Source organism: Crocodylus porosus, unplaced genomic scaffold (assembly GCF_001723895.1).
Source record: "Crocodylus porosus isolate Cpor-Errol unplaced genomic scaffold, CroPor_comp1, whole genome shotgun sequence".
Taxonomy (NCBI): Eukaryota; Metazoa; Chordata; order Crocodylia; family Crocodylidae; genus Crocodylus; species Crocodylus porosus.
In genome coordinates this window covers 1,660,607-1,684,194 of record NW_017728916.1, presented here as the reverse complement: position 1 = coordinate 1,684,194, position 23,588 = coordinate 1,660,607, and the positions used below count along the sequence as shown (strand labels likewise).

Below are 23,588 nucleotides of genomic sequence, written 5' to 3'. Positions count from 1 at the left end.
ACCCCCATTAGTACATGTATCACAGTTTGGGAACCCCTGGCCTAGAAGGTATGATATAGACAGATTCACCAGCATGGCCCAAGACAGGGCTTTGCCACTCCCAACCTGGATGGTTAAAAAATTCAAAGCTGGTTATAAAAGATGGGAGTTCCTAGCTATAGCCTGCTCTCAGGCACCTAAACAAGAGCGTTTTCAGGAGCCCTTATTCCTGTTTCCCACACACAGCACCTACCCTCGCCAACATGTAGCTGCCGAAAGTGGAGTTGACTGAAAACTTACTGCCTGTGTCAGGAAGGGAAAGATTGAGTAAAGGTGTCCAGTTCTACCAGTCACATCTTAGATCCTGCTTTCCAGGCAGGTGGCTTTTGTTAACATCTACTTTAAAAAGGGGGGGTCAACATAAGACCTAATTGACTAGGGGTTCTGGCCACTCACAGCAGGTCTGAATTTGGTCATTCAAATGTACCCTTCAGCACTTTGACAAACGATGGTCAGAAATAAGAGTGAGTGATGATGATGCATTGCAAACCTTCAGAGAGGGCCAGCGGATAAAGAGGAAAGGAGATCCAAGAGTTAGTGCACTGGCGCCTGGCATTTGGGAGACCCAGGTTTAGTGCCCTGCTTCATCACCAACTTCATGTATGACCTTAGCCTGTTTGTACTTTAGACAGTAGTTCCCTACCTCATACGGGGATTGGTCAGACCAACTAAGGCAAGAAACCGATGGGAAATGAAACAGTCTAAAGGGAAAGTTCAGCTTACATAGCAAATAAATTAGCCTGTAGCAAAAACCACATTCTTTCTCTACAATGCCAATTTCCTGATTCAGTGTCCCTGGCACCAATCATTTACAACGGGAGCCGAAAGATCTGCCATCTATGTGGGGCAGAACAGGGGAAATTCAGGTCTGAAGTAAGGAAGGGGGACAAAGGTGCAACCTCTGAGTAAGCCTTGGAAAGGGCTAGCAGGAACGCGGCCAGCACACATCCAGCTAATGCTGACGGAGTCCCTCACAGATGCGAAGGCATCTGAGTGGTCATCCAAGTTACCTGGGAATGCATGTAAAATTTCCACCAACACAGGAGTCAAAAGTCATTTCCAAATGTGATCTCATGTAACTGCAATGTGAAGAAAGTACAGGGCTTTACACACAGCCACTAGACTTCGTTTTTAACAGGAAGTCCCCTTTATGTCTCACTGACCTGATGCTGCTTCCACTTTAATCATATATATCATTATAGCTATTTTAAGAGGGGGTACCATGCTGCACTGGAAAAGGAAGGCTCAAGCTCAGAACAACAAACCTGTGATCCTCTCAGGGCTGTAAACTGCACTGATGTAATCAAGCCCCTACAGGGAAGGAGGACCAACTGAAGGCAAGCCACCAGTAGACAGCTGACCCCTCCTCTCCCCCCATAACAGATAAAAGGCCATATTTACAGTGTACAAGACCATTTAATTTGTGTACATGAATGGCTAATTCCCCACCATCATCATCACTGACCTATAGATACCCCTGAAGCAGAATGTGACCTCGGTTAAACAGTGCACAGCACTGCTGTACACTGATTTAGGGGCAGTTGTGAGGAAGAAACCCATATCTGGCTGACAGTGCAGGGGCGATCTGGAAAGGCCAAAGAACATTAATCAAACTGGACTCTGGCCAGGACACTGGAGCCAGAAGCGTCCACACCACCGTTCCAAGATCAACTCCCTGCAGCACACGCAGACAGCGTGTCCAGTGGGCGTACGTATGATGGAAGGTTTGGTGGGGGGAGGAGGGCAGGAAAGAGAGGTGTGTCAAGGCTATTTGTGATCCTAGCCACCACTCAAAATGGATCTCAGCCCAATTCTTCTCAGGAAAACCTTATTCCATGATAATCCCCAACCAGACCTTCCTGTCATTAGTACTCCAGGGGCGCCACTGAAGGAAACCAGACCATAATTTCCAGTTGCAGAGAATAATCATCAGCTGCCTCATGGGTATCAGGGCAGCCAATATTTCTGGGTGGGGGAGGAGGTTGGGGAGAAACCAGGCCCACTCCAAAGAAGGTGGAAGAGACAGTATGTCCACATGGCCAGAGTGAGCTGAAATGCTGTCCCACGAAACAGTCTAGGGAGCCATTATTTCTTTCCCCTATTAAATCAAGGGCCTCTCAGAGAGGATTTAGGGACTAAAACAAGACACTTGCCTCCTAAAACACTACTGTCATCTAACAACTGGCAATTAATCTCATATGGTTTGGTTTCTAACAGTATATTAGGTACGGTATAGCCCAGGGCCAGAGATGAGAGCTCACAGACCACTCAGACAGTTCTGCATTCTTAATCCATATAAAAATTGAAAAACAAAAGCCTCAAAACCAAGTTGTAGGGATGCGCTGCACTAATTAAAGAAGCAGAGAGCTAGGAGGCTGCCAAGGAGGCAATCATCTTGGAAATGTGGAGACAGAAATTAAACTTTGGAATAAGTCTGGAGCCCCAGTAGGGTGGACCCCCAATAGTTCAAGGCCTGAATTTTATGGAGGTGGTTAGGGCCAAATTTGAGTCTACAAACCTGTCTCTCTTCTCTGTTTGAAGGAGATGCTTTCATGGAAGGATTCCAAGGCCAATGCTTTCTATACATTATGGAGCAAACAGCAGCACTAGAAAAACCAGGCCAAATGTCTGTTGAGAAGTGGTTCAAAGGATGTCACAGGCTTGCAGAAAGACAAAAGAGCAATTATTTTTTTTTCCGCACAGAAGCCTTACTGCCAGGAATGTGGGGAATGTCAGGGAAAATTGCAAAACAGGATGCAAAGAGATGTTGGCCTCAAGCAACATTACAATCTCATACACTAGCTTGACATTCAGAGGTTGAATCCTGGTGAAACCTCTCATCAGGATTAGGAACCCTGCCTTGGAAAATACTGCTCTACTACCTTGGAAACCAAATACCGAGTACACCCAGTTTGATTCCACCCTGCCTTCTACTTTCAGAGGAGTCAGTAAAGGAGCCTCCGCTATGGCAAGTTCTGAGGGGCAAAGGCCCTGACCAATCCTTTCCAACCTATGACCTCCCTGCAAACTTCCTCTGCCATAAAGTCCTTGCTGAAAAAGCACATTGTATTCTGCACACCTACTGCACCTGGCATCCAAAGAGCTAAAAACAGCTAAGCCTCAATGTTGCCATGCGCAGGAGATCAGTCTTGTGACGCCCTACTTTACAGGTAGGCACTCTGAGGCACGGTAAGGGAAAAGAAGTTGCTTGCCATGCAACAAATTAATCAGTGGTAAAACCAGACACAGAACCCAGGAGTCCCGACTCCCAGTCTCTTGCTCTAAACACTAGGGAAGACTTCTCGATATATTTTTTTTAATGACCCCCTTGCAAGTTTTGCTAATTTACCATAAATATTTGGGTCTCCTAAGGATTCTACACCCACCCCAAGCTGCTGCCTTTCAGGGAGGCTAAGCTGCCAAATCTGAGGCATTAGAGTCGCTCCCATGGCTGCAGGCAGTAAGGTCAGAAGTACAGGAAAGCTATAACTGCCTTAGGTCAGGCCCAAGAAGAAGCTGACTTAGGAAGAAAGAGGATCTGCGATAGCAACACAAGGCAAGCAACCGAGACTCATTACTGGCAAAGTGCGTGCCTTTAGGCAGAAATGACACATTTTTTCCAGGTCTGCCTCCATGTGAAAGTCCCTCTAAGTAAAGGAAACTCTTACTTCAGGACTAGATCTCTCACATCAAGACCTACTTGGTGCTATTTACTCAGCCAAGTACTGACCTGACAAATATAATGATTTCGCCACAACATGGAGGAAGGCCGCCCACAGACAAAAACAAGGCGCTTCCTCCATCTGGAGACAAGGGAAAGAGCTATTCTTAGCGATGAAGAGGCTGCGTAGGGAACCAAGGGCAATGTGGATTCTAATCCACTTCTACTGATTTTCAGGGATTAGTCTCACCCAATGATGCATAAAAAAACCCTAACCGCTCACAAAACATCTGCAGCCACTGGCTACAAGTCAAACATGCAGCTTTGAAATTGTACATACTACCCATGGCTTGGGACACTGCTTTGTACAAAGGTAAAGTTGAGGTTTATTAGTCCTAAAATTAGACAAACTTTGTTTTGCCCTGGCTCAGAATAAACTGCCACAGCTGGAAGACTGCTCATGAGATCACCAGGCCTCTCCCTGACCCAACAACCCTTGACTTGTAGAGCCATTTTTATAAATGATGGGCTCCTTGGTCTGGAGAGCTGCTATCTGCTCCCTGTCTGAATGGCAGCTCTCCATGAAAATACTCTCCATCAGGACAGCACCTGAAAGCAGGAGAGAGGAAGCAGTTAAAGAACTGCTCCCTTTTCTTAATAAGGCCACAACTTGAATTCAGTCACTTGCACCATCCATGAGAATCTCTAATCCATTGGTTCAGAGGTAACAAACACACAAAACCTAATAATATATGGAACAAAAGTGCTGCGTGTTTGTGAAAACCTGGCCCCACTGTCTCCAATGTACTGGCAATCTTTGGGTCTTGAGGGGACAAGAAGTAGTAGTCTTGTGTATCAAACCTCCCGGAATGAATCACCTTCATAAAATCACTGCTGCCAGCTTTGGGGTCATCCTGGCCAAGTCAGCATCTCCCTTCAACTTGAAAAATGCCAATTAAGCTTCACTACTGATTAAGACACTAACAGCTGCCAGAAAGTATAGATCCATGCTCCCCCTCCCCAGCACACGAACACTTATTTTAAACCATGATTAGTGCTACATTGAAGGCCTTTTGCTGCTGCTTGCTACTGCCTACTGCATGTTGTCATCTGATTTGCCAGCAACCCACTAGCAAAACTCACCATCAGTCTCACAAGAAACCTTCTAACCAAAGTCGTTACGGTTGAAAATAAAGAGCTAATTCCTCTGATTTTTTCCCATAAATCCTGAAGGCTCTCTCTAGAAGACCAACATGCAGAAAATACCCTTCAAGTTGCCAAACCAATCTGAACCCTAGCTGCAGTCTTTCACAGAGCCCTCTGTCTTCCTAGTACAATGGGAGGGTTCTTCCAAAAACCTGTGCGGGCAGGGGCTACCCTGCCACTGCCTTTCTGTCCCCTCCCAGCCCTCACACTCACCCACCTCAGGGAAAGGAATTTCAGAACAACTATAACAAGGTAAGCAAAGCTCTTCATGTGACTGCCTGCTGCTTCAGCTGACTGTGTTTCATAGCTACCCATTTCCAAAGAAAATCTCAGGATGGACAAAATTGGAATGACTTGTATTAGAGAACTAAAAACAGTGACAAAGCAGCTATTGTAGCATTCAAAGTCCCTCCCAATCATCTTAATAGCCTGGCAAAGCAACAAAAGTCCTTCAATATTCTCGAGGACATATAATTACACAACAGCCAGCTATATCTATCTGCCTATCTATTTATTTCAGGCTGCCAAGAGCCATTTACAAATATGGACTGTGTTCTAAGAAGTGACAGGTAAGAAGATTAAAAAGTTAGTAATTCCACTTAATTAACTCGTTTGGGTGGGAAAATGACTGCACAGGAACAGCCAAAGTGAGGCCTAAAGACATCTGTAATCACTATCCTTATCTTTAATTAGGATGTGAGGCTCATTAAGACCACAGGTCCTAGGTTGCAGGGTTCCAGCTTGGACCCGGGTGTCCTAGGTTCCATCAATCAGGAGAACTGGCAGTGCTGAAACTGAAAAGACAGTTACTCTTAATATTCATTATATTTTCTACTCCTCCATTAACAGGAAAAAAGACAGAAAAAGGAAAAAAAAGAATGCCTGTGAATCTTATCAGAAGCTAATCAACGAACATCTTTGACTCTGATCTCTTCTTCCTCTGCGCTGCACTTTACCAAAAAAGAAGAGGACCATTGTTTCCTAGGGATCTTGAATGCCTGGCACAGGGACTGTCCACATCTAGCCTTCCTCACCATGGGCAGGACTTGCCAAGCCACAGGAAGGCTTTGATGGAGGCAGGGAAAAGGAACCCTAATTTTAAGGGTACTGGTGCCATCTCAGCAGATAGCTAGGTTGAGGTTTGTACAACTCAGAAGGGAGAAGGAAGGAAGGAAGGACATGAAAGCATAGGCCTTTGTCAAGCACTTGGTGTTTCTGCCTGCAGCATCTCTCAGGAGCTATACAGACCTTAATTAATTAACATCTATAATCAGCAGCAAGTACCCCAGATAAACCAGGCTATCATTAATGTTATATCATTTAAACCAGAAGAAAAAGCTAGAGAGAATAAATGAGAGAAGCAGAGTACCACCTTGTTACAGCTACTGGCTGCAGCTGGCAGAAGGAAGGCCCCCTGAAAGGAAGGGCAAGGCCCAATATCTCACCACCAGCTCTTCTTGCCCCCAGAAGTGCCACACTGTGGAAAGAAGCCTCTCCATTGCACCAAGTTACTCTCACAAACACTGGCACAGGATAAATGAAAGGGAAATATAATCTGCTGAAAATCCATCTAACCAGTTCAGTTCAACCAAGCCCCAGACCGCCCTCCACCTCTCCAGTGCCTGGAATCCTTCAACCACTAACCGCCTGCCAGTTCAAATCAACAGCTACACATTGCTTCTTGTAACCTCGATGGTTACGGCCAACAATGTCAACATAAGTGAGTCACAGAGGCACTCAATTTACCAGAAAAGCCAAGAGACTTGCTCTTTTCCTTTGCCATGTGCTCAATCCCATGCTAAATGTTCAGTGCCCACAATACAGCAAGCTCTAGGAGAGAGGACTGGAAAAGACAGGGATTGGACCTTCGCCATCTGGGGTGACAGCAGGATTTTTTTCAATCATGTTCGACTAAATTCTCATTCAAAACATTGTGATCATCTCAGTCAAACCCTTTCAACAGCAACAGGATCCCCCAACATCCATGAGGGCCTAGTCTTCCCCATTACTGTTGTACAACAGGGCTGCCAAGGGGTGACCTACTGGCAGCATGCAGCCCACAAGAGATTAAATTTCAATCCCTGGGCTCCTGCCCAGCTGCCACTGCCCCCATTGCTCCAGCTGCAGAAGCAGATGGGATCTCTGGGCTCCCTCTGGCTTCCCCTTCCCTGGCCCAGGGATGGGGCAGTGTAGTGGAGTGCAGCCTGCAGCACTGGAGTCTCAGGGGGCAATGCAACAGGGGAATCCATGGCTGGGGAGCTTAGGGTGAGACAGGGCACCTGGGTGCATGGTGCAGTGGGGGCTCCTGGGCACATGGTGCTAGTGGCGGGAGGCAGCAATGTATGGCCCCGGGAGCTAATGGCCCTGACTGGTACAGTCTGTAGCACAGCCTGCGGGGCATGCAGGCTCCAGCTGCTTACAAGCTGGGCAGTAGTGTCATGTACACTAATGTAGTCGCTACCTTCAGGTCCTGCTCCAGGATCTGTCCATGCTCATGGAGGAGGTGAGGTGTCTGGGATGACAGGCTCTCCTCTAGGTGAGACACTAGGAAAGCAGAGCCAGCACTGGCTAAATGAAAGGGAAATATAATCTGCTGAAAATCCATCTAACCAGTTCAGTTCAACCAAGCCCCAGACCGCCCTCCACCTCTCCAGTGTCTCAAAAATCACAAGAGACTTCCAAAATCATGAGACTAGCTTAAAATTCATGAGGTTTCTGAAACTAATGCTTTTTGAATGTTTTTTCTTTAGTCTTTGGGATCTGAAACTTTTGGGCTGCTCATTTTCTCTTCAACCACAAGAATTAGAAACATACTTTTTTTTTAATGAAAGACTAAATTTTCTTTTACTCCCTGTGACTGCAGATGGGGTACTGCTACAACTGTCACTGCCAATAGCAGGGTCAGACCATGTACAACGGCATCTTTCTATCTTCGTCTAAGGACATCAACATGTTGCTGGTGCTGGGTATTGTCCCCAATAAATTCACATCTTTACAATCTCACCCCACTTCTGCTCCACAAACTGGACATTCCCAATCTGCAGCAAAAAAAGCACTCACAGGCTTTATTTGTCTCTTTGTACAGCTCAGGGTTCACAGAGATAAACCTGAACAAAGAGGGTAGATCCATTTTCACACTTTCTCTGTCCTTGCTAATAGCGACATACAGGCCAGCGGCTTACTTTAGAGAATATTTAATCCCGTTTTTGTTTCAACATGAGCCCAGGCTCAGAGTCACTGCTTTAGAGGTGACCTTCAAAGGTCAAGTGCCAAATTCCTACAGCTTACCAACATGTAATGATTGCTCTCAATGCCCAAGCTAAGTGGGACTTTCAATTTCTACTGCTGAGACACTTACTTTCTTCCCTTTTTAACAGGCAATAATGTGAACTGCTAAGACAAACCATTCCAAGTTATGTAGGATATTCTTATTACATTGCTAGGGTTTTGACCTTGGTAGCTGTAAGTTCTACTTAAAAATGGGCCTATTCTTTGATGTTTCTAGAAAGAACTTCTTAAAACCAGCAGACCAAGACAATGCAATTTTCAAATCACATGAACAATATTAACCAGGGAACATACAGTTTTTTATTGAAAGTACTGCACCTGCAAAGTCTACTGAGTGGAGGTCACCACAGAGAAGAACCACCACAGATAAGTAAATAAAAATTCATAATGAATTAATTTTTTCACTGACCTCAGCTTCTTCCTCAGCTAGCAGCAATTCTAGGAGACCAGAATTTGCTCAGACATATTTGTTATTAAAATGTGTTGCAAGAAACTCATGTTTGTTGGTGTGTGGATTGACCACAAGATTCAAAACTTAAATTAAAATGATGATAAGTCACTTAATTATATAAAAGTCAGATTCAGTATCATGATCATTTCCCATTTCCTAGTAAGATGAGTGAAAAAACACTTCTTGAAGAAGGCAAGTATCACAGATGGTTTCTAAAAACAGTAGCACAGGTTTCACATACATTCGCCCAGAAAAACCTGATGCATGCAGAAAGCAGAGTAAGAGCGAGCAGCACAAACCTGGTCAAAGCAAAGTCATTTAAAAATGGAAATGTGGAAAGATGAACACACAATTTGCTCAGCTCCAAAAGCAGCACAACCTAGTTGATGGTCAGAATGCAACCAAGTGCAACATGCACCTGCCAAGCCTGTTCTTATTTCCCTCCCTTTTATGATGGGTAATTCTGTCCTCACCCTTTTAAGTGCATCTTTCAGTCTGGTTATGGAAAAGTGGGGCAAAAACTAAAAACATACTTCTTGCTTAAGAACACAGGAGAAAGTACAGTAACTTTGGCTGCTCCATCCCTCACCTGAGGGCTCCACAAAGAGGAGAAGCCCCTATGTCCAGCTGAACCAAGTAGGCAAGGTCCAACAAAAAAGGTCGTACCTGATGATCCAGCAAAGCTACAGAAAGCTAGAGAGCCACTCATCTCAGGAACAGTCAAACAGTAGTTGGAATTCTACAAACACCAAATAAGCCCCGTGTCCCCGTGCAGAACAGGGAAGGCCTCCACTCAGCCGTACAATATTTTCCAAAGACACCCAGAAAATATCACGGTTACCCTTTCAGGTTTTCAAATCCTCTCAGCCCTGGTGGTATTTTCATGGCTGGAGACCCCTGCCCTTCAGGCTGCTGGAGTTCAGCTGTGCTACCACCCGCCTTACAAGAGACAGGGCTGGGAGCCAAAATGAAACAATGAAAACCATTTACGGGGCAGGAAACGGCATCTGCTGGATGAAACGCTATCTTCAAACAAGACGTGTTTGGATAACTCCAGTTTCATAACTCGCCTCTTCCCATGTTAGTAAATCACAGTAATAAAAAGAAAACAAAATGGAGGAGAATAGACTCGACATGGGGGAGGGTGGGAGAATCGCCCAAGAGCGGCACCCACTCAGAGACTGCCCTGCTCTGCTCCCCGCTCCCATCATGCGCAGTCCTTGCTCCTGCCGCCTGCTCCCTGGACTTCAGCAGGTCTGTGCACAAAGTAAGGCCTCTTCAAGCATCAAAGGTGAAACACTCTGGTCTTCATCATACTTACCAAGCAAGAAGGAATTTGCTGATTTCTCTCTGGCCTCACCTGTTAAATACTATTTGGCCATTTAAAACAAGACAGTTCCTTGGAAACTAGTACTGTCTTGGGGTGAAAACAAGTCAGTGCTTGGTGATGCTGATTATTGCTCAGGCACACAGGGTGAAACCTCCCCTCAAACTCTGGCTCAGGATGCTATTTCCCTTCATCACCTCAAAGAAAGGGCTAGGGACCTTGATAGTGGAATGACGGGCCACTCCCTACTGGCAAGAGTCACCTGTTAGGGCTGGACAGTGTACCCTACACAGGTCTCTTTTGCTCTTGCAGGAGATGCAGCTTGTAGATATTAGTCCTTCCTTCTCTCTGTTTCTGTAAGACAGCTCACTAGCCTAAAAACACACTTAGATGTTTATGTGATGGATTCTGCATGAACTTGGATGCAGGGAAGTAAATAGGCAGTCACAAGAAGAAGAACAGAGGAACAAATGTGACAACTGCTCACAAACGAGCCATAGAGAAAGCTGCTTTCTGCAACCTTATGTCAAGTGGGAGCTTGAACTGGATCTTTATCCCTGCCACAACATGACCTACAACGATTTATTTTAATCGATTATTTGAATTTGATTATTCCAGATCAAATTGATCTGATCAGATCGTGGACAGGATGGACTTCACTTTTTGAAGACAGTGTCTTTCTCCAAAATATAAAAAGCCACTGGGCTCTTTCTTGGACCTATACAAATACATATGTACTGTGTGTCTCTAATACCCTGGTATTCCAACTAGCAAGTGAAGCCCAGATATTGTAGTGAGTGATCTACCACAACAAATCAATACATGCAAGTCACCCAGCACTGTGGTGACCCTCCAATAAGGCAATGCCCACAAGGCACTGGCCAAGCATGCTCCAGTATCAAATTCACACATGGATAGAGGAGCAAGGTGTGCCTATACAATGTTCTGATTTGTACAGCATCTAGCACACCATGTTCAGATTTATTACAAGGGTTCCCAGGCACCGTGATCAGACAATAGCAATAACAACAGCAATAATGAAGGAAAACTATTCTGTTTGAAATATTAGAGAGAGAGGAAAAAAAATGCTATGGATTCATAATGTGCTAGCTAGTGGATTTTTGTCCCCATTTTTAACTGCTCAAGGTTTAAATGCCACATTTGCTTTAAAAGTGTTGGTCTGATCCATCTGTGCAAATGTGTATTTTGGAACCTCAGTGCTTCAATGTGCACTATTGTTCAAGCAAATCTGCAGTGGACTGCTGAACAGCTGGAATAAAAAGCCTCCCAAAGTATGCAGGAAGACATGCTGGAGACTCCTGCACCCTGCCATCTCCCTTCAAGGAGTTCCATGCTCAAACCCAGAGGGCAGATCTCACTTCACTGCTGCTGCTACTATTTGCAATTCAGGAAAAGGGGCCAAAGATTATAGACTGTTCCACTCCTGCCTCCTGACCCTTTTCCACCATCTCCCCTTACCCCTCCTGCACCCCTCTCTCCGATCCAAATATAATCTTCCTTACAGGAAATGCCTTTAAAGAAAGCGGCACCTCCCTGAATCCTGAAGAATGCCCAGAAAATAAACCGTCTCTGGACATGAAGGAAGCAGACTTTTTTTGAATCACACTGCAAAGCAGACTTAACTCATTCTGTCCCTGCTGCCAGCAAACTTGCAAACCTCAGATGCTTCAGAAACCTGCAAACATCAGTGGGGCAGGGATAACATAAGACAACTCCTTGTCTCTTTGTGGTGAAATTCCAGTTTCTTTTCTGGTGCCAGGCTTTGAGGGAGAGAGACACAGGTCAAAACTGAAACTCCATATAGGATCCCTGGTGGGCGTTAGGGAAGCTCAGACCCTCCTGCCAATATAATGGTTCAGGTCTAACTAAATTTTAGATGCATCTGGCATCCAACCCCCCTAAGCACCTGCAGAGTGCATAAACACACAGAGACCTGTGCTGACCTGGACAGAACATATGGCACAGATGGGGACCTACGTAACACCTGCCTTTTCCTTTTCCTGCCCCAAAGCAAGTGTGTTTAAACAGCCTACTTTAAAGACAAGCATCTCCCACATTCAGAAGACAGGAGACATATGCAGGAAAACAGAACATTTTTCCAGATGCTGCTGCCCATTTACCCAGTCAAACTCCCTTGTGAATTAGTCCACAGCAAACCATGAGGATGTCCCAAAGAAGGATGCAGGATCCAGCACCTACATGTTCCATTTGCAAAGTGCTTTGTGAGTCACAGCTAACCCTGGCATCCCCTTTGTGACATAGGCTGATCTTGGGACTGTTTTATAAATAGAGATTCTATTTCAGGTCCATTCAGATGCTGCATGAATGGGCTGCAGTGAAAGATCCTAAAATAGAAACCAAAGACCAGAGAGGGAAAGTGATGTGCCCAAGACTGCATAGCAAATTGGTGGCAGTGCCAGTTTCAGAACCCACCAGTTCCAAGCACCTGCATTCTCCAGGCTGCTTCATTTATTGTAGATAGGCTGGAGAATGAGCACAGAGGAATCCTGAAGAACACAGATCCTGCATTCATGCCAGTGCCCCTACCCTTTCAAAAACAGAAAAGAAAGAGAAAAGCTCCAGTGGAGAGCAAGCATGTAGTTCCACAGACACCACAACATAAATCTGCTTGGCTAAAAATAATGATACAGTTTACTAACTGAATTTCAGTAAAAGTCTCAGAAAGAAAAGAGGAGCAAGGTGTGTACAGTCCACAAGCACTGAGATGATCTATTACACAACTGCACTCCAATCAGATCAAAAGTGTGTAAAAATGCCTCCACTGGTGCCTCAAGGGACAGCATGCCCTGGAGAAAGATGAGGCTGCTTTACTTAGGATCTGAAATGCAGATCAAAGTCTTGCAGATTCTCGTGTTTCCTAACTCAACCCACACAACTACAAGGCAGACCAAATGCAACAGTCAGACAAGTGTGACCAACCCATGGTTTCTGAGAGATGCACACACCAGTAAGGAACGAAACACAATAAAAACAGTCAGAGGATATACTAACCTGACTCCAGCTCATAGCTCTGCATAAAAGGTTCACTCATATTAAAGGAGTGTTTACTAGAAGAGGAGGAGAAAGGTAATGGGAGGGATTTTGTTACCCAAAACCATAAGGAACAATTGGCCTGATTTTCTATATCAACTGCTACAGACAAGATAAGTCTCAGGACTTTTTTTTAAGCTCTATATTTTTAATGTGGAGGGAACTATTCTTTCCTCAGCCCCTTTCTCCTGCAGTCCTGGCATTGCTAAAGTTGAATTCGGTGAGAGAAGGAACGGGGCACAGGTAGAAGCAGGGGCTGGGGTGAGTGGGGCCCCGGCCAGGCTTGGTGGTGGGACAAGCGGAGATCCAGGGGGCATGTGCCCACCTGCTCTGTGTGTGGGGCAGAGGCAGCTGCCACTGCATGCTGTGCTTTGGGCACAATGCCCCGAGAGCTGAGCAATGCCACATGCATCCCTCCGCCAGGCAGGCAGGAAGTGCAATACTGCCCAGCGGCAGCAGGCCCATGGCATCAGCCGCTCCCAGGGCAGCAGCAGCAGGGCTCAAAGTGCAGCATGCAGTGGCAACCACCTTCACCCCACACACAGATCGGGGGAGCATGTGTCCCCCTGGGCCTCCGCTTGTCCCATCACCCAGCCCAGCTGGGGCCTCACTCACCCCAGACCCTGCTCCTGCCTGTGCCCCACTCTCTCCTTCACTGCTGGAGCCTCAATCTGCCTCCCCACCCCTGACCCAATGGTAGTGAGGGAGGGAGTGGGACTGGGGTTGGGGCACAGCCCACACAGCTGGGGCGGGGTACAGGACAGAGACACAAGCGGCCTGTCCAGGAGACACCCAGTGGGAGGAGGGGATGGCAGCTCCTGCTGCTGTACTCACCCTGGGAGGGCATAGGGGCGTGTGCCCCGGATCTGTGCCATTGGGCAGGCTGCCACTGTGGGTTGGGGGTTTGCGCAGGGCACTGCCTGGCAGGGGGTTGGGCCCCGCTGCGCTCAGGGCAGGCACCAGTGGCACTGGGGGTGGGGCGCTACAGCAAATTTTGGAATGGCTGCAGCCCCCCCACATAGCCCCCCTCACAGCACCACCACTGCCCATCCCAAGCATAGCCCGGCTCAGCCCCATGCCAGGAAGAGCTCAGCACCACCCTGGCCCCACCCTGCAGCCCCATGCCAGGAAGAGCTCAGCACCACCCTGGCCCCAGCCTGCAGCCGGAGCCTGCCTTGCCCTGCACCCCGCTCCCATGCCCTCCCGAGGTGCATGTAGCAGCAGGAGCCGCATCCCCTAGACGAGCTGCTCGCAACTCCGTCCCGCATCTGGCCTGGCTGTGCAGCACCTGCCCCAGCCCCATTTCCTCCCTCACCACTGCATGTGCGCTCCTCTCCATCCCTATTTCAGCCACTCAGAGCCCACCACCAGGCTGCCTTGCAGCCTTACCTGCTGTCCTGCACTGGGGGGGCTAAGCCCTGTTAGCCTTGGCCTTCCACTGCCTGTGCCTTGCAGGGATTCTTGAAAAAGTATCTGTTTTCAGCTCCCTCCTCCTCTTTGCTCACTGAGGTTAAAGAGGCAGTAAAATAACCTCAGATGAATGCCTTGGACCAACACATCTAGCTCAAGGTACTGGAATTAGGCTATAAAAGATCTTATACTCTCCAAGACAGAGTTCATACACAAGTCAGATATGTAGGAATGATATTTATACCACACTTGCTCAGTGTTCTGTGACATGAGCTGGTGGTTCTCAGTCCAGCTGCTGGTGGACGATTGTCCACAAGAGAAGAAAACACCACAGGCACTATGCTTAGGGGTGAGAAAGCAGGCAGAAGTGGATCTGGAAGACAGAGATGGGGCAAGCTGCTCAAAGTAAGGGACAATGTGAAACTGATAGGAGGAGAAGGGAACAAAGGGAGCCTGGAAGAAACACTCTAAGCATCCAGGCTTTCAGGGAAGGGTTGTTATTTCCCCAGGAAAATTAAACTCAGATGCAGGATCACATTACCCAGCAGTTCTGCTCTTACCCAGTCACACAGATGAAGTAAGTGAGGCCCCAGGAGAGTCAAGTATGCTTTGAGTCACCAGAGTATGTCAGTGTCTCGGGCCTGGTCTTGTGACCCTCTTGGCTCCCACTGCCTTCCAGTGTTTTGCTTTCCCGGGCATCATTTCATCAGTCACCGATCCACACCACCACTGAGGCCACCAGGGCCCAGCACAAGGAAAACCTGAACCCTAATTGTGTTCTTCCAACTTGGCTTCTGAACACACCTTGAACCTCAGCCTCCCAGGCCACTCCACCCCTGTACACAGAAATGATATGCAGCTACAGCACTTGCCCACCTGGATGGCACTAATGTATTTTATACATATTAGCCACAGCAGGCACTTTATTTTCTTCTTCTCCTGAGACTGAAACCAGGCTAATCTCCCATCTTTGAGTTTTTCAGGTAAAGCCTCATTTTCTTCCCTTAATTTTTTCCCTTCAGTATCCTCACACTTATCCTAGTCTTGTTTGCCTGACCAACCCGGTGCCTAAGGAACAATTCCCAATGTGAGGCACGAAGATGTGTTAACAGGATTTGATTCTTAAAATGGTCTCTCGCTACAGGAACTTGCCTGGGTCATTAGCCAAGACCCCAATCCTTGTACAAAAGAAGCCTTCTTGCAGGTGAAACAGAATTCACTGCAGTCCCTCGGCTCTGTGTTGTCACAATCCTACTGAACAAACCTCCAGCTGTACATAACCGATTCCACTACCCTAAACATCACAATCTGATGTAGCTTGCATTTGCACCTTGAAATTTGTATTGGTTTGCATAAAAATAAATAATGACACTCACAACTGAAGGATTATTTCTGTTGGTGGAACCGGGGTGGAAGGAGGATATTTCTTTGTTGTTTCTCAGAAGAAATGAGCAGAAGAAAGTGGGGAAGGAACATGCTCATTTTCCATTACAGAAGTAAAAAGGCCATCAAAAAGCAGAAGTGAGACCATTTTGCCATCAAACTCATCAAATTAAAAAAAATTTGCTAACTTCTTGGGGTGAAAAACTGCATGAAAAACAACTAAGTTTTATGAGTTTACAGATTTGTACAATCTTTTCCCCTTGCAGCAGAAGGTTGTATTTGCATTCATACATACCTGTGTAGGCGGCATCCATATGCATGTGTGTATGCACAAACTTCCTATTGATGCTTCTAAAGTAACTCACAAACACAGAGAGCTGAATATACCATTGCTGTTTAAAGCTTTCATCCTACATATGTCCTAAAGCATACAACATATCAGGCAACTACCTCACAGGGCTGCAGCAAAATGATGGTTAAACCGGAATGAGAAAGCTGTTTCCTAACCCTGCACATATTGCAGTCAGATGCTTTTCACTTGCTGAGATAAAGGGCAGGAAATCCCCTGCCACAGCCTTCACTCAACCAGCAGGCTGGGTGCCAGCAGTTCACTAGTGTACCATCCTGAAAAGCTGCTGAGTCTCTGGTCTCAATTAAGTAGAGTGAAGCTTATCCCTTATATAATGTCTCTGAACAAGTGGTACATTCAGGTCCAGATAATCAAAATCCTTCAGAACATCCCAGCACAACAGTTTGAGGTACTCACTGGGTAGGGATCAGGGCCCAGATCCTCAAAGATAACCTAGGCATCCCAGAGTGATTTCAATGGACTTAAGCATCTACTAAAGAGTTAATTGTAGCCATGTTGGTCTAAGGCAGACAAGGTTCTTTGGGGAAATGTGATATCTTTTATTAACCAAACTAAATAGAACCTTGTTGTCCTACTAAGAAGCCAGGCATCTTTGAGGATCTGAGCTTAAAAGCACCCCACAAAACTATGCCAAGGCATCTCAGTCCTAACGAGCAGCGCTTCCAACTGTTCCAGACATGTCCCCACATCCCCTGGCATACCACATCTCAATTCTTCCTTGCAGCATTTCCCTGTTGAATTAAACCTGGATGCACCTCTTTGGCTCTGCTAAAGGCTCCCTCCAGCACTTCTCTGGTTTTTAACTCCAAGCTGGTCTGCCCCTGCTACTGACCTGCAATAGTCCCTGTTACTCAACTCCCAGGCCCTATCTACAGCTCAGCCATTCTGACTAAGTCCTGCCGTGAAAAAGTATGTTCTTCTTCAGTCCAGAATTTATCCTGAATTGGCGCTGGAATGGGCTGATTGCATGATGTGGACAGAGTCCTCAGATGGACAAGTGAGACAGACACAGGGGCTGCAAGAGACCGGGCTTGATTTCATGAAAAGTTAGGAACCTTAAGCTTGCAATAAGTCAACAAGCATTGGGGTGTGAAACCACCAGGCGCTTTTAAGCAGTATCTACCAGATTGAGAAAGCTCATCTAAACTGTTTTGATTAACAAGGTCCTTTCCAGCTTGGGTTATTTGTTTCCCTCCATTTATTCAGTCTGTTGCTGGCTCTGGCTCACTTTTTCCGATAAGGAATCTTTCAAATGACTGGTTAAACGGCACTGCTGCTGTACACTCCATAAACGTCCATGGCACACGCTGCAAGAGTAATATGTCACTTATTAATTGGAAGTTTGGACAGGCTGGGTAGCTCCCTGCAACTGGAAAGAGGGTCAGAATAAGAGATGAACAGGCATATATGCCTGAGAGAGATGCAGACATAAAGAACAACCGGCACAATATTTAGAAGTCTGGGCCAGAGCCTGATCCGGGTTGCTGTAGTGTTAATCCAGATTCACTCACTGACTTAAAGGGAATAAAACTCTGTCTTTACAGCAGAACAGCTCAGATTAGAAAACCTGGGTACAGCAGGCAGAGTAACTAAGAAAACACATGAGTAAATCCAAAGACAAAGCAATAGAGTTACAGTAATAGCCACTTTCCTAGAAGAGAGCAGGAATGTGAAGTGATTCTGGAGAACGTCTGAGAATGAGCAGAAGGATCGGAGAATACTGGTTTTCTCTCCGAAGGGCCCAAACCCTTCAGGATCAGTGCTTCCATAAAACTAACTAGTGGAAGAGACATTATTAAAGCTGCAAATCCAGAACACAAAACTATTCTTACCGGACGCAAAACAGACTTGGGGAAATGGAGACCTGCACAGGAAAGCAGGCAGCATGCTGGCAAAGCCTGAATTTTAAAACTATGTTTGCAAGTATGGATCCAACTGTGTGACCGATTTGTTGAGTGTCATGTTCTAATACTTCTGACAAAGTTACATGCTCCATATTGCAGTAAAGGTATGCACAAATGTCAAAGACAGGGGTAAAAATTGGGCCCTTAACTCTGTATTTAACGCTGCATACACAGGAGAGAGAGAGGTTCATGCTAAAAGTTTACTGAAAGAAAAAGAAACTGCCTCTTTAAATATCTACACCCAGCCCTGGCAGCCCAGAAAAGTTAATACAATTATCTGGAGGTGACTTTCAGGGAGGCTCAGCACAAGGAGGGTTATTGTGGCTCAATCATTAACTGGGTCGGGGGACCCCTGGCTTTATCGGAATGTGGCCTCCCTCTGCCGCCAACGTTCGTCACCAGAGAACACGGCACAGCTCAGCACAAAGGTTAATTAATGCCTTCTCAGTTCTAGCATTAGCCCCTAGCCATTAGACCTCCAAGAAGGCTCCTTCCACCCTGCAGCTTGTCTCTTTACCCAATGCTAAATCCACCCAAACCTGCCTCTCATGGTTTCTAAAACGAAAGAAAGGGGAATCTGTAGTTATATCACAGGCTGGCAATCAGAAGTCCTGGGTTCTAGACCTTTGTCTCAGACTGTGTCCTCTGAGTATGGAGATTACCTTCCCACTGGACAATCATCTGTCAATCTGAATGCAAAAAAGGAACCCTCTGCTATCAGGTAAGCCCCAAAAGACAAAAAGCTAAAAATCCTTAAAGCAAAGCACATGGTCCCAAGCATGGAGGACACCTTTAAACTCCTAACATCATTGGAGCATCAGCCAGGCCCAATAACTAACCTTCATGTAGCTGGCATTTACTGCTTTACCAGTCCCATTGTATACATGCAGAAGATTAAATTACCCCAACATACAGCCATCAAAACACTTTAAAAACAAGACAAACCGTATACACAGATATTTAACTCTATGAGCATGCTTGATAAGGCACTTGGGATAAAAGCATATGTGGAGAGAAAGAAGGGATGCACCCCTGGCCCCTATTCACCCCACAAGAAAGCTTAGCTTGGCTGTAGCATCTGGCTTTCATCAAAGTTTTTACTTTGTGCCAAGTTTTCCAACTGTACAGATTAAGGCATAAAAGGGTCAAATGACCCATCCACTAAGGTTACCCAGCAAAGCCTGCATGTTTCAATCCAGATTAGTCCCTTGGCCTGTCCCTTCATCACTGAGGTACTTCTCAGTCCAAAAGAATTCCATCTTTAACATCCCAGCAGCATTTTCCCTCCTAAAAATCTGTAGTCAAAACTTCAGCAATATCTTAAAAATAATGCAGAAAGCAAAGGAAAGTACTGAAAGGTGCTGTATGTTCAGCCATTCTGTTCATTTATAAAACTAAATCACACATACATTGTGTCCTACACATTCATTTGTGTTTGATTATTCACATTAATTTGGTTTGATTATTCAGAAGAAGTTAGGAAGAATATTTAAAAATCATGAATGCATTCAAGAGCAAGAAGCCAGTTGTTTGCAACTTTTCCAGGCACCGCCGGGAAAATGCCAGGTCTTAACTTTCACTTGTTTTTTGACTACAGAAAAATAATAGTGCAATTCAGTTACAAAGAACTCAAGGACCACAACAGGTCAAAGTGTTTTTGACACTATGGATTCTCATTTGAAATCTTTGGGTTTATCTTGTGAACCATGGGTAGGTGTTGCACACCTAACAGTGCTAATATTGTACAACACCCCTGAAAGAATCCCACGGCACTTCTGAGTGCCGTGCCATCCTTGTTGAGAATCATTGCAACAGGCATTTTATTTTCTTTTAAAAGTGTTTATCAAAGGAAGTTAAGGCACACAAAACAAAGGCAACTTTTATCTAGGTTTTATAAACACTTTGCATTTGGACCCTATGTTTACCTTACTAAACGGAGCAAAATAAAAATACCCATGTATTGGAACAAAGATTTGATCCAACTCCTCCTGATGAAAAAGGAAAAATTTCTACAGATTTCAGAGGGACTAGAAAAAGTCCAAGTTCTCCACATATTCCCCCTCTCCTCCACCCTAACAGTAAATTGTCACAACAGACATGTGGACATAGGTATGAAGACATGTATATGTCATTGAGCCATTTCAACATATCTTAATTATATCTGTGTTACAAAACTTCCATCCAAAAATAAAAATGTCCTATAAACTGTTGCTCATGGGCTGAAGGTTATGGCTGTGCTAGGTCAAAATCTGCAAATAAAAATAAAAATAGCCACCTTAGCAAAATAAATTACAGAAAACAAACACAGAAAGTTATTAGCGTGGGATGGAATGGTGACATTCCAAGAAATGTATGCATAAATCAGTCAAAAAAAGCTGTCATTGATAACGGCAGCCACCCACCGCTCTAGAGTGTGTCAGCAGCTAAGTGTTATTTCAATACGTATTAGAATAGTGACAGAAAGTTCTGTGTCTACCAAGCTGCGTGTGGTTGCAGACCACAGAGGTCTCTCCAACAAGAGATGATCAATTGCATTTAAATGTACGTAGGTTTGCAACTCAGAATACAGAGTTCAGCTTTCTCCCCTTTAGTTCAGCTTAAGGGCTTAATTCAATACAGTTAACAGTCATTTCCTTTAACTTCACTATGCTTTAGATCAGACCCCAAGCCTGTGTTTTTTTTACTCTCAGGTCTAATCCTAACCACAATATCTGTTCCAATTTCAATCAAAGGAGGGTAAGCAGTACTCTTGAGAAAATCTAGGTTTTTAAAGGCCAGCAACCAACACATTCACTTCACTTAGAAATTCATTATTTTAGAGATTAAATTGTTGTGACTGAACAGGTCAGTTGCATAGGAAGCCAAAAAAACTTGCACTGAACCTGCAAACTCCAATTTAAACACACTGTATAGGAACAAAAATGAAACATGGACTTCCGCCCAACATACTTTGCCATGACAGCCTGGGAAATACAAGGATACAGTAATAGTTCAAGTACGTTAGGAAACATCTCAGAGATTCTTCTTCCTTTCTCTGTTTACAGCAACAACAGACCCATACTAATATTGTCAATCAAGCTATTTAGAGAGGAATGCCCCCTTAAATTTCAGTTGTAGAACAACAGGCGTCCAATCTGACAGCCCTTCTCTTTGGCTCCAGGCAAATTTATTTGGCAGTGCTTGCTGAAGAGCGTTCAGGGTAACAGAAGACTGTACACTGCCTTGCAAAATAATTCACATCTCATACACCCACATACACACAAAGGCATAAAAAGATCAGTGCCCAAAAGTAGCTAAAATCAATCCGTTTGATTTACCTTGAGGCTGTATCGTGTCTCCTTCAGTGCAATTGCATTCCCTGGGGAAAGAACTCCCTAATATCAGCAAAGGGGAAAACAGATGAAGCAGCAGCTAGATGGTGAGAAATCCTTTCACTGTTCAGTCACTTTCTCCATTGTAGCAGGACAGCAACAACTTAAAGCTGAATAAGTTACACATTCAAACACATGCACACATACGGGCATGAGGTCTGTTGCTAGCTAAGGTGCTACTGCTCCTTAGCTGTTGTCAAAATGAATAAGTTCCAGGCACAGGTGGCCCGATCTGCAGATCCTGGAGCAGAAGTCGTGTCCGCCCTCCACTGCCCTGGCCAATCGCGAAACAGCAAAAACAGCTGGGCCTTCTGGAAAGTCTTCCAAAGGGGCTTTTCTTTCTTTGCAGTTAAGCCAATCACAAGCAGCCCCTGTCTTCCTCTGCATTTGTTTTCAAATCCCACACATTATGGCACAGAATGAACATCAAAAAGGCATCTAAAAGGCCCCTAGCACCAGGGGAGTCTCTGGCATTCTCCCCCTCTAAAGATTAATTACAGCAGATGAAGAAGGAAACATATTGCCAGGTATTCACAGTCCACTGAAGGGAAACACCAGATCACACACAGACTGAAAGCCCTGGCTGTCAGCAGGCATGGAGCAGGCAAGCCAGCCCTGTGGGAGCTTCCCGTGCAGCTCTGGTTGTTTCCCTTCAGTTCTGTCCTGTAATGCCCCAACTATTTCAGAGCTGGGCTCACGTGCTGCCGTGCCACTGCACCTCCCTTCTGACCTGCAGCACACCGAGCTGGCCAAGTTCCAGGCTGTGTCTTTGGCAGAGAGTGCCAATCACACAACCAGACCTCATCTCATGGACACACGCCCACAATGGACTTGATTACAATTGCCACCATCTTTTTCATGTGAAATCTAAGACAAATTTTAATGCAGGTCTCCACAGGGAGCAAGTAACTGTACTGTGATACCTCGAGGCAAAGGTCCCGAGTACAAGAGGACCCGAGAGCGCTGGCCCTCCTTGGGAAGAGGGCTATCACCTGAAAGGTGTAAAACTTTCCAGTTGTCCATCATCTTAGCCCCGACCCCAACAAGTAAAAGTCAGTGCCTATGCCTAGAAGGAATTTCAGATAGGCCCAAAAGAATGTAGCAGGGCCAAACCTGGACAGTTCAGATCCAAATCCCAACTTTGTAGCCTGCCACACTTCTAACCTTCATTTTAAATTAGTCGCATTCATTGGAAAGGGGAATAAAAGCAGAGAGAGTTTCCACTACTCTTTTGCCATGCATGAGAGAAACAAACTCAGCAAAAGCACACCAGGAACACCGGGACTGTCCAGAGAGCAGACAGTGCTGCTGGGTCAAATACAGCAATAAGCAGCACCACAATCCCTGCAAGTCAGCAAGGCCACAAGTAGCTTTACAAACTAGAATGGGATCAACTCAGGCCAGGTGTGAAACCACTGGTACACATCATCATCCCAGAGACTGACAGGTTCCTCTGCTGCTGCTTTCCCTTGTGCAGGGCCTGGCTCTGTGTTCAAAAGCAGTGGCCCTCCTTCCTCCCCTGCCCATGCGAAGACTGGCAGCCACAACTGCACAGCCCTTGCTCTTAGTACCAGGCTTTGTCTCTGGCATCCTGTGCTACAGGGCTCAAATGGACACTCAGAAACATGAGAGAAGTGTAGAGAACTCCATGGCTTCTGGAAAAGAAGCAGGGATAGGACAGCTGCAGCTTCCCAAATACTCCTGCCTGACTGATACACAAATGTGACTCCCTCCTTTTTTCCCCTCCCAAAACTGCAACCCTGGACATTTTTGTGCTCTAACTCTCCTTTCCCATCAGCTGTAATAGGTAGCTATGTCACAGACTCTAGTGAGAGCCCACGAAGCTGCAATGATATCACCTGAGATTTTTATGGTCTGGAGGGCCCTGGCTGCAGCTGAACCTCTTTGTTTAGTATTTTGTTTTGACACTACTTACCCTGCTACAAGGGCAAAGCTCCCTTCTGCCTCTCAGAGCACAAAGTCTTGATTTGCCCACCATCTAGTAACCTTCTTCCCACTCTGTCATGGCCACTTCACCACCCTGTGGTCCTTCCTGCTAGAGGAGAAACAGGACTTAGCTGTCAGAGTATGAGGGAGCTCTTTTTA

At 45.7% G+C, this 23,588-nt stretch overlaps 1 protein-coding gene across 3 annotated transcripts in view; it reads right to left on the bottom strand.

Moving 5' to 3' along the window:
• The window catches only part of STARD8 (StAR related lipid transfer domain containing 8), a 112,587-nt gene that overhangs the window by 39,273 nt on the left and 49,726 nt on the right, over window positions 1-23,588 (bottom strand). The window contains exon 1 of one of the 3 annotated variants that reach the window (XM_019536223.1): window positions 21,429-21,521. The exons of the other annotated variants lie outside the window; for them this stretch is intronic. The gene's annotated coding sequence lies outside the window, so the exon portion shown is untranslated. Of the gene's footprint in view, window positions 1-21,428; window positions 21,522-23,588 lie in introns of those variants that run through there. 3 annotated transcript variants of the gene reach the window in all.